The sequence below is a fragment of the Kogia breviceps genome, chromosome 5 (genome assembly GCF_026419965.1).
Source record: "Kogia breviceps isolate mKogBre1 chromosome 5, mKogBre1 haplotype 1, whole genome shotgun sequence".
Taxonomy (NCBI): domain Eukaryota; kingdom Metazoa; phylum Chordata; class Mammalia; order Artiodactyla; family Physeteridae; genus Kogia; species Kogia breviceps.
Window position 1 is genome coordinate 52,665,634 of NC_081314.1, and position 18,234 is coordinate 52,683,867.

An 18,234-nucleotide genomic window follows, 5' to 3' on the forward strand; every position below is an offset into this window, starting at 1 on the left:
TCAATCTGCATTTCCACCAAATAGTCTGCACAAATTATAAATGCTGGAAAATCTGTCAATAATCCCAGAACATTGATCTGTTTGCTTCTGTGGGCTTTGATGTGGCTGTTCTTAAGCCTACATGCTTAAGTAGTACAGGTAGTTATATATAAGTAAAGCTAATGCAAAAATGATATATATTGTGGAAATTTGGAAATGCTAGCCATCTCTCAAACATTACCTCTTCCAAGAGTTCTTTCCAGAAATCCTTTTTTTTTTCTATCTCCCAAATAAGATATGAGATACATTTACTGAAGAACTAGAAAAAATATGTTTTTCAGCAACTTTTTCTGTGCTTCTACAAGGAGCATTCTCAGGATTAGAACAAACCACACTGTTAAATAGAACAACTTGGAAGTGTTTAAGCTGTTATAGGACAAAGTCTAAAATATATGTTTGTTGAATTATAATTTTGCTTTAAAAATTAATTTAATTAAAAGTAAAAAGTAATTGAGGGACATGAAAAATAGTCACCCATGATATCACCACACTAATACAAATGCTTTGGCATTTTGGTACATTTCTTTCCAGACTTTTCTTTTTATTAAAGCACCATAGAACAATTATTAAAACGTTATAAAATAGTCATACCTGGAAAATATTCATGGAATATTATTATATTTAGCATTACTAAAATATATTTGTATTTCACTCATTTAACAAATATTTATTGCATGAATTCTCATGCCAGGTACACTGTGCTAGCCAACTATGGAAACAGTTATTTGTTTTCACTTAATGTGATTTTATATTTGTGTACTTGCATATATATGGCTTCATCATTTTTGACACTTCATTCAAAATGAATGTATTCAAGTTTTCACAATATTATTGGCTATTTATGTTATTATTTTTTCAATAAATGGAGACATATGCATTTCCTATAACATCTGATTAATACTAACATATTTCTTTCCAAAAGTTTAGATAACCATGTGTACTAATATTTGGAAGAGCAAACACTCCTTTATAGTATCTTATCTTCTTTTTTAAATTGTCATGTTTTATAGGTTAAAACATGATGTATCATTATTGTATTAACTTGCTTTGTTTGGTTTCTGGTGATAGTGTTTTCTAAAATGTTGGGAATTGCCAACTTTTGTGAATTGCCTCTATAGAATTTCTTTTTAAAATCTATTTAGTGATTTTCTTATAAACAATTATGTTCTTATTAGTGAAGATGGTATTCTGTTATTTTATCCTATTTTCAAACACTGTATTTTATTTGACCTATGTTTTTATAACATGCAAAAGTTTAAAAAACTATTTCCTGAGTATAAATTCATTGATGATTTTCTTTGTGATTTTTCTAACTGCTGATTGTAAAAACTCTCACCCTCTTCTGAGATTCGATGAATATCCAATTCCAGTTTTTTAATAGTTTGTTTTAAAACATATTTAATTCTAATCCACCCAAATCTGTTTTGGTAAATGGTGTGAGGTGAGGCTCTAAATGGATTTTCCCCAAGATTGCTTATCATTTATTCAAACAAACATTATTGCATAATTTACCATTCCCTGGTGATTTGTGATGCTCTATCTATGATTCAGATTTTACAGAGAACACAACTGTCTCTGATCTAAAGAATTATTTTAAATTTAAATTTTAAAAGACAAAACACTTTTTTTGAAATGCAAAATATTGTGATATTCATTTCTAATGCAAGGTACACATGGCAGACACTTTGAAATAAATCTCTGAGGAGAGAACACTGAAGTCATTATTATAGTATTAAGTGCAGAGTATGCTTGCAGTATTTCCTTTGCAGACAGAACTTTCAGACCAGCATACAAATGACAAGTTAGCCTCAGTTGTGTCTGATTGTTCTCAGCAGCATTAAGGAGTCCTATCATAAGCATGAATAGGCACAAATGTTTAGCTAGAAGTATGTTAATAGGAGTATTATAAATAGTGAAAAAATAGAAATAGACTAAACTCCATTAATAGAAGCTTTCTCTATAAATCATGGTACTTCTTTATTATTAAAACATTATAGAATGGTCATAACCTGGAAAGTATTCATGGGGAATATTATTACGTTAATAAAATTAAGTAGTTCTTAAAAGAGAACGTGCAATGTAATTCCATATTGGTAAAACAACATGCATGCAGTATTATAGTCATATATTATTTTCTTTGCTCTATAGAGCGGAAATAGTAGAAAGATATCCAACATGATATTAATGAAGATTACCTAGTTATCTCCATGTGGAAATATTATATATCTGTATAAACACACCAGGATTAAGCAGCTGTCGGCACGTCCTTTCCTTGATTCTCTCCGATTTCTACTATAAATAGACAATTGGTTTTAGAAGAAGTTATTCTGAGGAGGTTGGCTCCACAGCATAAAAATAAAAATGGTACATTTCACCTTCTTAGGATACTGGGTTTTTGTTCAGATAGGAAAATGAAACTCTGGAAACAAATGCTACTGTCTTGTTTTTCTTTGTCTGTACCATTATCAAAGTTCAGTAATAAAGTTTCAGGAAGCACTCAGCCTCCTTTCAAACACACCCCAAAACATTGTGAAATTAATTTCTAAACTCTGCAGAGGAATATGGAAAGGTTCATCCCAATAAATAAAACTCCAGGGTAAATTGAAGTACCTATGCAAAATTCTTTTGTTGCCACTTTTGCCTTCTTACGTACCTTTTTGGCCACTGTCTGAGGAGTTATATGAGTGACTGGTGGTGACAAGACCAAACCACTTAGCATAATTTGTTTGTCATCCTTTGAAAATTCTATTTGCATAAAAATTGTGTACGGAGTATGGTTTTACTATTTTGGTCCTTAATTGGTTTGCTGACCATTAGGGACATTGATAGTATTCTATTATGCCAGGTAAAATTCTGTGTAATACTCTCAGAGCAAAATATTTTAAAAGAATAGATTAACAGTGCAAAAAAGACTAATTAGTCTCTGGAGTTCTCTATAAGCACTAAATTTTCCAATGTAAAGATCCCTGTGAATGTGAGGAGAAGAATGCATATTTTATTTGTGCAGTGTAAGAAATCTTCATGCTCAGAAGGCTAGTTTTACCTATTGACTAATACAAGGCATGACTGAGAAGTAATCAGGGAAATCCCACAAGCCACATGGGAAAATCAGTTTCATCACTTTATAGTCACATCTTGTATTTCCTTTATTTCATGCTGTGCCACTCTCAGAAAGGGCCGCTGGAATTGGAAACAATAATTGAAGCTTTGAATTCAGTAACAAATACTAATATTCCCTTTTGTTAACATTATAGATACAGGTGATAGGTTGGGGGAGCTTACTTTTTTGTGAAGTGTATGGAAGACTAGTATGAAAGGAAGGGTGGTTGCAGTGAAGAGGGAATGGGAAAACCGATACAATTCATTATGTGTTGGATTTATGTAAAGGTAAAATTAAAATTTATTTAGTAAACTGTATGACACAGGAAATTTACAAATTCAGAGCAGATGCCAGAGCCACCAGAGTCCTCAATGGCCCCTGCTTTAATAATTTATTAGCTGGACTGGGAGAAGTCTGCTAGGTCCTGGGGACTGGGGAGGCCGTCCAGAGGGTAGGGGCACTCAGTGGTCTCAGGACAGAGACTACTTTCCAACTAGCCTGAAAATATTCAGTACATCAATATTTTAATAGCCAGTATGCTTATCAGCAACTAAATTCGTACAGAATATATATTTGGGGAGTTTGTCCAGGATTTCAGATTCTGAAGTATTATTCTGAACTTAAAAGTCTAACATTTTCAATTCTAAGAGATTTCTTCTAAGCATTTTCTGCTATCCCTTTCCTTTGAGTCACAGGGTCCTGTGCTTTGTTTTCGTTTTTGTTTTTTGACTGACCTTGGTTGGTCATGCTTCCCAGCTCAAGCCCTAAGAGGGACAATTATTACTGGCCTGGTGAACCCATCAGCAAGATCATTTCCTGTGTGGCTTCTGATGGAAACAACTATCAAGGCATTGACCCTGTCCTAGGACTGGAGGAGATCTCTTCCCCTGAACCTCTCCTCTGAGACTGATCCCCTGCATCTGTGGTCACCTATCAGTGCTTCTCTTTCACTCACTCAGAAGCCCTAAGAGCCACGTTGATCCCCAACATCTAGCCCAACTTGGAGGAAACCTGCCTCATCACAGGCATCTTTCTCAATTATCAGCTGGCGGTGTCAAAATACACATTTGTCCAGGAGACAGAAAACCCCACTTGCCCAGGGAAGACACACTTGTCATTCCTAAAACTCGTTAATGGTTTGAATTTACATCTCTAATTTAACATGTCTCCTCTTATCCAGTATTTGGATTGTCATCTCAATTCTTTGTCACTTTTGGGAGCAGAGAAAGTTTGTTTCTGAGAATCATTTGTTTCCCATGGACCTATGTCTGATTTAACTTTAAATAACGTGCTCTAGAAAAGAAGTTTTCTCTTTGCCAGGTTTAACTCTTAAGTCACCCTGAATTCATTTTAATGACTTTTTTTGGTCAATAAAAACTGTTTATAACTAAATTGAAATATTCTTTCATTTTTAAATCTTTTTTAGCATGTTAATCTTTTTTTTTTCTTATATAAAGTCCCAATAATTTTTCAGGGGGAAGAAGTAAGAAAAATAATCCCTGGGTGAGATAATTTATGAACTGATTATTTCACGAAAAGAAAAAGAGAGGCAACACAAATACAAAAGTGGAGATAATGATAAATTCTGCTGAAATTAGTGTAGGGAAATGCAAATTATCATGAGAAAAATCATAGGAGAAATGCTTCTGATGGGTCTCTTTTAAATTCAGTTTTTAGTCCTCCTACAGCTACCTTCCTGAGATTTAAAATTTTAAAAATAAGCAAAGAATAGGAATCATTTTCCAAAACCTTTCATAAATGTGACATTGATGTATTGATATACAGCCCATTAGCCTAGAGTTTCATCTCTTCATCTATCATTTCACTTATCTCCTGATTTCCCCAGGGCCTTTGATAAATGGGAGACCATTTACATTTGGTGCATTAATGACCTTGGTAAATTTTGAAAATGCCCTCTCCTACTATATGTATATGTATATTTTTCAAAATGACCTACTAGTTCTTTGTGTTTGCCAAAGGGTAGAGTGGCATAGTGCAACTCCATTACTTGGAGATAATTTTAAAATAAAATTCCGAAAATATGGGAGTTTATGTTGGTACTTCCATAACAATAAGTAATTGTGTAGGGGTTAAAAGTTGCCTAGAAGCAAGAGGCAGAAGAGCATTGTTCAGAATAAATATGACCCTTTTGGGGTTTTCTTCCTCTTTAGAGTCCATTCTCCAAAACCTTCCACATCAGACATGGTTACAGAGCATATTTTTATTTGTTTGTTTCAGTGTTGATATTATTTTGTTATTGTCATTTTCTTACTATGATGAGTTGAAAGAGAAATTTTTTTTGAAAATCTTTTGTCGGCTTATCCCAAAATGTACAACAACCCAAGGCAACACACTTTACATATATCCCTTGTATATGAGATGTCCATCTATCTGTATCTATATTAATATCTATATATTTATTTCCCTATTTTTACCTTATTTGTAGTTGTTTCTTCATTGGAGGAGGGGCCAGTGGAGTGATAGAGGAACACACCAGTGCGCCTGCTCTACTATTACTCTACCTCGAAATGCACTTGAAAAGGTAAAAAAAAAAAAAAAAAAATCATTGCTTTGTAGCCCTCAGTGGTTAAGTTTTTAGAGGACAATGATATATTTTGTTTATCTATGTATCTTCTGGTACCTAGTACAGTGCTTAGCACAATGAGGCATTTAGTACTTTTTGACAAACGAATGAATGAATGAATGGACGAGTGAATGAATAAACACTTTGTTTTACCTAGAGGTTACCAGAGCTATTTTCAAATCACATGACAATTACCCAGCATATATACAGTAAAGAAAAAGAGCTTCTGTCATTGAGCCACAGAAGAGGCTAAAGGTCAAAGAGAAAATTGAAAATCTTGGCTTTTGTATGGAAAGTTTCATCTCTGTGCCAGTGACTCAAATCTACTTCTCTGGCCCCTCCCTTTTTGGGCAGTTCACCTGAGCACCCACCAAATGATTAAGTTGAGACTTGGGCTCTCCCTTGTATAGGTCTAGACGAGAGCAAGCATTTCTTACCGGAAGTATCAGCTGAAATCTCAATCCAAGGGGCCAGTCTTTTCTCTCTTGCAGAAGAGAAAAGCTGAGATTCAGATACCAGAAGGGAAACGTAATTACCAGATATCAAAGGGCCAGAAAAGTAAAGCCAAGTCAAGAACTCAGAACCAAAATTTTTAAGCCTGTTAGACACAGGGGTGGCAGTGAAGTAGGTTATTGAGAAGCAAGGAAGAGGGAAAGGGCAGGGTCCTGGGTAGTTGCCTCTAATTCCAGCCTATGATTGAGTGTCAATTTGATGAGCTCGCTGATGAGGTATGTGTAAAGATCAAGCAGAGGTGACAAAGGCATTCAAAGCTGTTCCTCTACTGATGTGCAGCCTCAGCCCTTCAAATTGCACATTGGACTTTCTCCCCTGTTTCTTTGGCACTACATATTTAGTATACCTAAAATGAAAAGTAGCTTCTCCTTATCTATTGCCAGAAAAAATACCACAAGACTTGGGAATGGGCAAAGGAGAGTACAGGTATCTGTACTCTCATTGGAGTATTGGGCATACCTAGGGGACCCTCTGGGGATTATCTAATTCTATAGGAATGTGCATGTTTTATTGTCTTTCTGTTGACTGGGTTATTTTACAACTCTGCAAGCGTAGAAGTTGTAGAAAACCGCTAGTCATGCAAATGATTTTTCTCCACAGCAAGGGTATTTTGTCCCATAAATACACATTTGATTATTGCACTATTGAAAAGATGACCCAAATAATTTTATTGCCCTTTATAATATATTAACCAGTTTGTCATTTATTAACAAATTATTATCAGCATTCATGATTGCCCATGTTTGCGGTATGTTGTGTATGTATATATCACTGGTTTTTTCATTAATGAAAAAGTTGAATAAAATATTTACCATATTTATTCTGTATGTACAGGAGAGTCATGTTTTTAACTTATTAAAATTATACTAACATCCTTATTATTAATATCTCTACCATGCTAAACACTTGGTACCATTGAGCTGTCTCATTCCCTGGCTCTTCTTTAGAAAATCAGTTACTGAGTTAAATACACTTTACTTCAATTCTCATTCCCACTTTCAGTGAGCCAGTTCAAGTCCCAATTATTTTGTACTTGAGCTGATCCAATGACCCAATACTCTCCAAACTGGTCTTCCTAATTTGTCTTCTCCACTGTCACACACCTAACACAAAAAAAGCCAAACCTTTTTATCTAACCTCACGTCTTTGGGACCGTCTCAGCTCACAAAACTTGTTTGACTTTCTATTGGCTAAAAAATCAAGTCCTCAAACTTCATCTCCTTAATGATAGAGATCCGAGGTATCATCTTAGTCCTATATTCACTGATACCTTATATTAGTTTTCTAAGGCTACCATAACAGAGCAACAAATATTGGATGGCTTAAATTTTAAACAGAAATTTAATTCCTCACAGTTCTGAAGGGTAGAAGTCCAAGATCAAGCTGTCGGCAGAGGTGGTTTCTTCTGAGGGCCTCTCTCCGGGCTTGTAAATGGCCATCTTCTCCCTGTGTCTTCACATGGTCTTTCCCCTCAGTGTGTCTGTGTCCTGATCTCTTCTTATAAGGGCACCTGTCATATTGAATTAGGACCCATCTGTATGAACTCATCTTACCTTAATTACCTCTTTAAATACCCTATCTCCAAACACAGTCATATTCTGAGGCATCGTGAGTTAAGACTTCAACACGAATTTGGGAGGAACACAGTTCAGCCCATGGCACCCCTATAGGAGGGAAGAAAATAAATGTTTGTTGAATGCCTACCATGAGTCAAGCACTGTGTTTTATGCTTTCACATAAGTTGAAAAATGGTTGACTTGGTGTTTTTCTGAACCTATCCTAACCCAATTTCTACTTGTAATATATCACCTCATCTAAAATTCCTCCCTCTATAAGAATCTGGTATCCTCCTATCAAATGTAATATCTCTTTATTTTGAAACCTCCATGGCACTTAATTTTCCCCTTTTATAGTACTTTCAAATTCTGCCTGGTTTTATGATCATTTTGTACCTGTGTTTTCTAATGATAGATTATTAATTTTTTAAAGGCAAGGGTATTATTGACTGTTTTAGCACTCCCTTGAGATATGTGACCTTCTGTCTAGAATATAGATATTTATTAAATTAAGAATTCAAAGGAAGAAGAAAAAACTTTGTGAAAGAAAGAAGAGGCAAGGTGGTCAGATTTTTTTTTCAAGGGGGAGATGGTTGGTCGAGGATGAGGGAAGAGAAGAGAAAGAAGCACAAGAAAGATGTCAGATAATAGCCACAATTAGAAAGCTTTTAAGTTAGAGGCCAATAATATAAGACTTTTTGGAACATAGAGGTTCTAATACTTTTAATTGATGATATTCTTAGTAAATCATATTCCATTTAAGTAGTTTCCTGCCTTTAAGCAATGGAGAACATTATAATTTGTGGATCAAAATGATTTTAATATTGATCTCCATTCCCACTGTATCACATTGGCTTGAAGATCTGATATCAGCTAATTTGTCTCTCACAATCAGCTGGGGTGTGACTTGAGGTGACAAATTATTGTGTGGCAGCAAATATATTCTGCAGTTCAGCCAACGTGGTGTGGTTTTTGAAGCATCAAAAGATTTGAAGGTCTCAGCTAATGTGCATTACACATGTCACATTCCCCAAACTAGGCCTAAGACTTGTGAGAATGTGATCCATAACTCCATCTACTGCCACCAGACTGTGATATTTATTGCTGTGAAAATTCCCATGACAAATTTGTTTCTGTGGCACATTTACCATTATAAATTGACATGGAGCCATAGATGTGATGGCTTCAGATGTAGCAGCCCCAGTACTTTATTGTTTTTCAAGTCTTAGGCTGCTGTGAAATTTTTAGAAGTTCCTGTTTCCTTGGGTTATTTTAAAAATAACCAGCAAATCATTCTTTTAATAGAGTATATTATTATTCAAACCTTTTCTGAAGTAAAGTTTCATCTGATTTCTAAATTTAACAGTATGCTCTTATCTCAAAGTTTTTGTCACCATCCACTTAACATGCATTTTTCTCATTATTGAAATATTCCAGATGCTTTCTTTCAAAAGAAATTAGGACTAAATGTAACATTCTATACAGGGACTTCTGTGGGGTAGGGATATAAATATGATCTCCCATTAAAGTAAGATTTTCTACACTGAGAATTGTAGAGTTGGATTCGTGGCTTCAGTATGTCTGAGGCCTTGTGCAGTGTCTGAGGGACCCAGAGATGCATGAGACGTTGGGCTGGCTCTCAAGTTTACAGTCACCCAAGGAAAGACACAAATAACCATATCGGAGTTAACCACCGATTTTCAACTGGGGGTGATTTTACCCCTCAAGGACATATTGCCAATTGAGATGGAGATCTCTCTCAGAAAGTTAGATGTATACATATAAAGATTTAGGAGAGCACTGGACTGAAGATCTAGATGTGAGAGTCATAACAGGATAGTTGTTGAAAACAAAAGACTGGTAAGATTACTCAGCAACCTTCAATACAATGAGGGCTGAAGGCATCCATAGATTTGGCAATTGCGAAGTCACTGGCAGTCTTAGCGAGAGCTGCTTCTGTAGAGGGATGGAGCTGGAAGCTAGAGTCCAGTGGATAGAGGAGCCACAGGTTGGTGTGGAAGTAGAGATAAAGGAGTTTGCATTAAGAGGACAGGAAAGAAAATGACAGTGTTTTAATGGAAACAGACTAAAGGGAGGGCATTTTGTTGTAGGATGGAAGAAGGTTAAGAGTTGCAGATATTGTTTACAGACCTTGAGTAGAGAGATGAAGATTCCTTACAGACACTAAGAGGACTGGCAAATTCTACAAGAAAAGACAGCGAAAGAGACTTGAGAGGCAGTGCCTAGGGCCAAGCTGAAACAGGATACAACTTTCCCCAATCCATCAGTCCACTGGAGCCCCTTTTTGGAATGTCTTCCCTCTTATCTAGTTTGGATTTATATGAATTATTCTTTCAGGAGGACCTCTGAGTGTTTCATCTTCACGTATCAGGACACCATGCTACAAAACCGTATCACACGAGTAATATACTATACTCTTCCATCTCTGTTCCTGCAAAGTTAGGAGTTCAGTGCCAGGAGGAAAAACACTCACTGTGGGACTACTGCCTGTACTAAGAGATGAGGACTCCCCAGATGAGTGTTGAGTAATTTGCTTATTCTTTGTGGCCATCTTACTATAGCATGTTAATATATTTGGGGCATTTCTTTTCATTAATGCAATGCTAATATGGAATAATTTTTCCTTCCCCCAATATTTTCCTATTTCTATATCTTAGTCTTACCAAAAATGTGTTTTCTATACTATTTCTAGTCTCTACCATTTATTTAACCTCAAATTTTGAATATCTGCAATGTAGTAGGTCCTAGCTTGTAGGATACATACAATATAGCTATGATACTTGAAGAGCTCACAGTCTACAAGAAAAACAGATAGGTAAATAACCACCTAGAATAGAAAGGAATAGGTCTTTTAATAGATGTAATATATCCAATGATTATGCAAGCCGATGCAGTAAGTAACTATACCTCCTCCTTCATAAAATAAGCCTTCTACTCAAATACTGAATTACTTATATTTTTTTAAATGGGCTGTCAAGAATAGAAACACCCCCTCTCTTTGCTTGATGGATTTTTTTCTCCTCTTTCTTTCCCTCTTTTCTCTTCTTGGCTCTTACTCTGCCAGTTCTCTGCACTGGCTCCTTTTATATTCTGAAATCCCACTTAAGGGACTTTCTCACTGATTATAATGACATAGGTCTGTTTTCACAGCTGCAATCTTAAAGTTTCTTAATAATGCCATGTTTTAAACATTATTCTGAAATGCTAGAAGGTTTGAAGGTGCTCAAAAAGTAAACAGTCGGCCCATATGAAAGGAAGAGAACAGTTGTAATATAAAACTTTCAACAATTTGTATAAAATCATTGGCACTTCATTGAAAATCTCAAGCTCTTGAGACAACAAAATTTTCTGCCAAGGGGAACTAATTCACTAGACATGTGTGTACATTAGAACCAGATGAAGGTGATGCAGTGAAATTGGAAAGACAATTCCTGGGCTTATTAGGGGCTGGAGACCAAGCATTTGTATTTCTGCTGGATTCTTCGGGCTTGCTAAGAGTCATTTTCCCAGCGGAGGAGATTTTGGGAATTTGCATTTATGTTCATGATCACCTTTGACATCTGAGACTCTGAAGACTTGACATCACATACTATTATTATTATAAACAGAGCTCCCAAGCTGTTCAGCTCAAATTGCTACTTTAGTGTTAACAAGAATGGTGCCACGTGGTGAGCATATGCTGTTTGTGAAAGTAAATGATGCTTTAAGAATGTTTGACTCTCAAAAGAAAGTCTACTAGCAGATATCTTGTATTGAAACTGTGTATATTCTCATTTGACCATCATAAACAATGTTTAAAGAGGCAAGGTTGTTACTTGAGAATAAATCAGGGAGCTCTTGAACATTTGGGTGGATATAGTCCACTGTAGAGCATGACAGACCTTTTCCCTATGTTTATCCTTTTAAAAATGTATGTATTTCACTTCAGGGCTCGAATAGATCTTTCAGATGGTATCTTAATAGAGCTTCCTCAGCACATAAGTGATTTATTTCTTTCAATGAAGGATTTACTTAAATCTATTATTTAGGCATTTAGCATTATTATAACTGGATGTAGAATTCCTTCACTTTGGACAGACTTAGAAAACTCCCAAGACTAATTAGGCAGTTTAAATGGTGAGCAATGCTATTTCCCTATGCATTTTCTTTGTGAGCTAAAATGATGAAGATTCAATCTTCTTTTTCACAGTTTCTTTTGTTTGCAAAACTAAAGATCCACTTTTATAAAAGATTTTCCTTTGTTTTGTTTTAGAAAGGGATTTGACACCTGCATGGTAGTGGTAATGAAATTCTCTGTGGGTTAGACTTCAAGAAAGAGATATTAACATGAAAACTAATGAAGTATTAACAAATAAATTGAGTTCATAATGGTAATGATTTCCCTATGTGATAACTGTAGACTTATGTGTGAGTAGTTGGGAGCTTTGCATCTGATCACACATAGCCATCAATGCATTTCTAAAAATAAGGTGATTGAGGAAAACTATAATAAATAATTTTTATCAGAATGAGAACCCTTCAGCTATCAAAAGACTTTTATTTCCCTTCAAGCAATTTATTTTCTTTTATAAGGACTAAAGTTCTAATGTATTATAACCTGAAATTTGAGATTAAATATAAATACAACTGAAATCAAATAAGGAATATTACTTCCCTTCTTGCATCCTATATATTCTTATTCTTCACAGGGAATGGCTGCAGCATACAAGATGCCAGGTTAATCTTGCTTAAATTTGGCTCTCAACAAATAACTTCTGTCCACAAACTGATGGAGGACCATGTGAGGCAGCAAAGGAGTTTAGGTTTGATGCAGTAATAGAGGGTGAGTTATTGATAGTATCAGAGCAAGAGAATGAGAATATGCAAATGCCTTTTAAGGGCAATTAGTCTGGAAACCAAGAATAAAATGGAAATGACACATTGAAAAGATGGAGACAAAGAGACAGTATTTGTATCACAGGGAGAACCTGGCATCAACTCAGAAACTTCCTTTTTTACTTGGGATGGCTCAAGGCAAGTTACAGTGGAGAAAAGGCCATTTGGCTCACAATAAGAAGGCTTGTGGTGACTTAAGAATGTACTGTTTTTAGAAAATTATGGAAGCAGCGGTCAGCTTAAAGAGAATTTGACGAGGAAGTTTCTGGAGATGTAAAGACATCTAATGCATATAGAGAATGAGGGCTGAAGGAGGAAGTGGAAAAAAAAAATGAAAAAGTAGCCAGAGGAAGAAGCAATATTATTTCTGATTTTCTAAAGCCATGAGCAGTTTGTTACAATACAAGAATAATGCACAATGAACACGAGTGTGTGTCAATAATGAAATTGGTGACTTTGGGGAGGAATTCCAGTCGCTGAGAGGAGGGATCCTAAAGAATCAGTTCCTCAACCAAGTAGTCCCCAAGCCTGGGGAGTTCACGATTATATGTTTAGGCATATCTTACGTTGGGGGATTCAGCAAATGTTTCGATTTCCTGATGATAAATTTTGTGAATGAGTCCACGTTCCCAAGTGGCAGATGTTTCAGGAGGGCCCATAAAAGGTGAACTGGAAAATCCCTTGGTTTCTCTTTCTAAAGGCAGGAGAGAGCCAGTTCTTTGTTGTATCGACAAACTGAAAGCGTGAAGGGAAAACAGAAAGTTCATTAATATTTTCATGAGTCAAGTTTTATGGCTATCACTGTCCCCAGCAGGAATGGAATTCATAGAATCAGGAGGAGGCGGGGGAGGAGATTGAAGGGAAGCATACTAAGAGTGTGTCTTAGAAAGTGAACTAATTTGCCTGCCTACCACGAGCTGATTTTTATACCAAGAGTTTCTCTGCAATTAAAATGCTTTAGATGCTTAGTTTCAAAGACATACCGGTTGACCAGCAGTTGAAAGAATTGTAAGTTGCTGGATAATGATCTCAGTCTAGCTCCCTCCTTTCACCCAAACAGAACTCTTCAACCACCAGCAGTAATTACTTGAAGTTTAGCTTTCGGGCACCAGACAGTGGATCATGATCAATAACAGCTCTGTCATTTGGGAGATGAGGCTGCAGGGGAAAGGTGAGAGGTACTTCTCACTTCCCAAGCTTCAGAAAAGCAAGCCTGTTCTCTCATCCTTGGTCTGCTACGCTATTGGTATGTGTGCCTGTGTGTGTGTATGTAAGTGTTTAGTCTAGGTCGTTTGTTCCTTTTTATAAAAATAATTTAAATTTGGATCTATGATATGCCAAATTCTAGTTGATTCTGCTTTGAGAGACTCTGGTCCTTATAGAAAATGAACTAAGCAAAGTGTCTATTTTTTCCTTTTATCTCAGACTTTTAGTCTTATTGAAATTCTGCTGTATTTTAAAAGTCAAAACAGAATTTAATTCATAAACAGCTTAGAGAGTTTATTTTCCCTGTCATTTCTAGTTATGGAAATGTAATATTTGAAAGATAAGTATCTATCATAAATCAAAATTGATGCTTAAACACAAAAGATACATTTGCCAAATTGCTGCTTCTCTCTGGTGCTCCTTTAGGGACATATGATTATGGTAAATGGAAATTAATTCTTACTATATGCATGCTTTTCTTCCTTTCTCTGAAATTCATTGTTTTCTTTCAAATTTGAACATTCCAGATTTTCCTTTGGTCTTCAGCACGAGACTCTAACCTCTTATCCCCCCACTCCGCCACCCTGACTTTTCTGCAGTCCTGTTGCTGTGGCAGTTTAACACTTTCTCTTCCTCATTTTGAGAATGTTTTCATTGTTGTGGTCCCTATTGTCTTTGCCTCTGCCCTGTACTTTTGGGCAAACAAACCAGAAAATCTCTTAACAGTTCACTGTAACCTTGGCCTGAAGTAACAGGATCAGAGGATGTTGCATTTGGTGCTTTACACTGAGTGGGGGACAATTAACCAAGGACCACAGGGTCAGAGAAATCAGACAGATGTTGATAAAGATAAAAAACATAACAAACAGTTGGGATAACATTGAAAGAATATATACTTACAAAGCACAAAAATCTGAGTGCATTTAAAATGTCATTACACTAAGTGTCTGAAGACCTACTGAGTTTTTATCCTAACTTCTCTGCTTACCAGCTAGGTGACCATGGGCACATAACTTCACTGAGTTTCATTTTCCCTCTTGGAATATTTGGATCATAAACAGCCTGCCAGGATTATGATAACAAAAGTGTGAATCCTTATGCAAACAGTGCTTTGAATACCATTTATTCTTAAAACCATATTATGCTAGAAACGTGGAAGAGAACTAAAGCTAGCTAGATGAGAGCCATGGGGAATCTGATATTTTTTTCTTTCTTCCTTTACAGTTCAGGCTTGGCAGTGGTAACACTAGAATTAAGGCCAAAGCCTTAATTTGGCTTGAAATCTAGGTGCTATTTTTTAAGCAGAGTGACAGTTTCTACTTACTGCTTTTATTAGCTTGACCTTGCTTCCCAATCCAAGTATTCACTTCTCCTTCACTCTCTAAGCAGCAGATTCTTTCAGAAAACTCATTCAGGGACTCATTTTCTCTTACCTTGGCGATGGCCGTGGTGTTATTTTTGCCCTTGCTTGTCTTCTAAGTAGAGTACAGGAACTCTGCCCAATCCATCCTCCTGGTGACCTCTTGTTCAGCCTGCTTGGGAGTATTGCTTCCCATCAAGCAGTCCTCTTCAGCCCTCTCAGACTGTCAAGGCACTGAAACTGTGGTTCAAGAAAACCTCTCAAGTTATTGAAAGGCTGTTCTTCACATTTAATGGGTTGGTTCTAAAGGTGCCATAGAAAGTTTTATGCCATTTCTCTTTCATCTGTGCCATAATCCTACAGCTCAAGGTGAGAATGCTGAAAGACATTATGATAAAACTGAAGGTTTTCATTTTCATCCTCATATTTAAATATCCAGAGGATACCAGTAAAGTGGGTAATTGCCGATTATTAGAGAAGACTCTTACACATTTCAGTTGCCATGTTACTGCACAGCAATTTATGTCAGCTCTTAAATTATAAAGCGTGTTTGTCCCTGTGTTAATTTATCAGCCAACAAAATATGCATTTGCTGTGACGGTTAAATTATTCACAGAGGTTTTAGTTCCATTAGGCCCTTTTTCTGGAGCCCATCCTGGTACCTGTGATTTTAAGAGGCCAAAACAGGTGCCTTGAAGATTTTCACTTTGGCTTAGTGTAGTCAGAGTTCACTCTTTTTTTTTTTTTTTTTGAAGTATAGTTGATGTACAAAGAGTTCATTCATTCTGAATGCTATTTCTGGACATTTATTGTTTACTCCCCTGTGAATAATACTTGATAATCTTGTTGTCTTTGGTGAACCAGTTTTCTCTGGGCCCCTGAACTGACCAGTGTCTTCTATAACCATCAGCTTTCCTTGGCACCATCTTCTGGATAACTTTCTTCTCACCCCAATCTCTCTTTACCTTTTGCCCATCCAGTGATCTATGAGTTATTGATTTGGCTCATTTAGTTTCAAGTGCCCCACACCCCAGCCAGGTTTTCCCATGAGGCTGTTGGGAGTAGGATTCTATTCTGCCTGGTTCAGCTCTGCCATCAAAGAGAAACTTGTTCACAGTTAAAGTTGCAGGATAATGGACTCCTGAATATCTTAAGCAAGAAGTATCACATAAGTGAATAAATTTGCATAGTATCAGGTTGAGTCCAGAAAAGTGATAATATATATAGATGTTAAAGAAACTACACAAAATACGAATGTATAAGCTGTGTGTGTGTATGTGTCTGTGTAACCTTCTAATGATTCATGCTACTTCTCTATTTTATTACACTTAAGTGGAATATCCAGGGCAAACACAGATACACTGTCAAAATGATAAATTATATAGTTTAATCCCACTTCACCAGTGATAACTCAGATACCTTTTACAAACGTATTGCAAGAAGAGCTTTTTCATGTTTGCGCCTAATTCCAGCAGAAACATCTAATTATAGAACAACATTAGCCAAAAAAAAAAAAAAGAAAGAAAAAAAAAAAGAAAAAAAAAAGGGTTTGCTTGGGGAAAAGGCTTTACGAGTAATCAGTGCAAAGCAGGAATCTCTTGCTGGGAATAATGTGGACCAGCCAAGGCTTCTGTGAGGTTTTTCTTTTTGGTTCTGTACTGCCTGGGTGACTTCTTCTCATCCATCACTTAATCAGGAAATCAAAAGACAGCAAGCTGCAAGAAAGACTCTTGTTCCAGATAAACCCTGTGACCTCCTAACAGGTTACTGAATCCTCTGTGGGAGTCCAGCTGACCAAGTGACTTCTTTCTTATGTTTGGGGATTTATTCATGAGCCAGCAAAGCTGTTGCTGATGTCACATAACCTGAGAGTGCTAGTTCTGTTCCTGGCTTCGTCTTCAGGCACAGCTGCTATATTCTGTTTTCTTTAGAAACTCAAATGAGGTGCCATATCTTTAAATTCAAATATATCAGATAAAACAGAGCCTATTTTTCCCTATGAGCATATGTATATCCTCTATTAACCCTAATGAGCTAGGGGCATTCTGAAAAGAACACCCACATAAGGTGATAGTACTGAGTATTAGCTGAAAAAGAAATAGGTTTTCGGTGGGGATTGGGGAGGAGGTAGAAAAAGAACAAGAAGAAAAGGACCTTCATGTATTAAATGGTTTAAAGATACAGCATATAAAATAGGAATGCTTTTATTCCTTTTGTATTTTCCGAGGACAGTTCTGCCCATGAATCCACAAAATGGTACAGATACAAATGCATCACATTTGCCTGCTGTGATTAAATTTCTCTAATTACACAACCACACTTGATATGCGAGCCTGATGTATCACCTCTTTTTTTTCTTTTGTAATCATTGTTATATCCGTGCCCTATAATCAGCGTTCATCACAGCTAATTAGACTTTCTTCGTCTGTTGTTTCTGAGATCTGACATTCCTAGGGTTCAACTGCAAGATTCAGTTTTGAACATTTCTGGAGGAAAAAAAACAAATGAAAATTCTAGGGCTGTATTATTATTCACAAATGGCTTTTTGAAATTTTAATATACTATGAGTTTCTTATTTTATTGAATTTAAATGATTACTCTTGGTGCAGGAGACCAAGTCCTGCATGATTTTGCACGACTATTCTATGATTTACAAGTACATTCTTGTTGGTAAAGGAGCAGGCAGTTTTCCTCATTGCTCAAGATCTTGTAGATTTCTATGTGATTCCCGAGGACAGACATTTCTGTTGTATTAGTTTGACATTAATGTTGATTTCTCTTCTAAAAGGAATAGAATGCTGCAGATTTATATCATTTACAGCTTCAAAGCTTATGTTCATTCTCAAATGCAGTTTTCTTTCAGCAAATGTTTTTAATTATGGACACTTTAAATGTGAAATTACAGTGATAAGAAAGCTAGTTAAATTTTAGCTAGTCTATTACAACAAATTTAATCACTTTCTAGATGTTAATTTGAGGC

General features: G+C 36.1%; 1 protein-coding gene across 1 annotated transcript in view; it reads left to right on the forward strand.

Annotated features, from left to right (window-relative positions):
• The window catches only part of LOC131756812 (EGF-like and EMI domain-containing protein 1), a 512,622-nt gene that overhangs the window by 346,774 nt on the left and 147,614 nt on the right, over nt 1-18,234 (forward strand). The window contains 1 exon segment of the mRNA XM_067033965.1: nt 5,586-5,681. The gene's annotated coding sequence lies outside the window, so the exon portion shown is untranslated.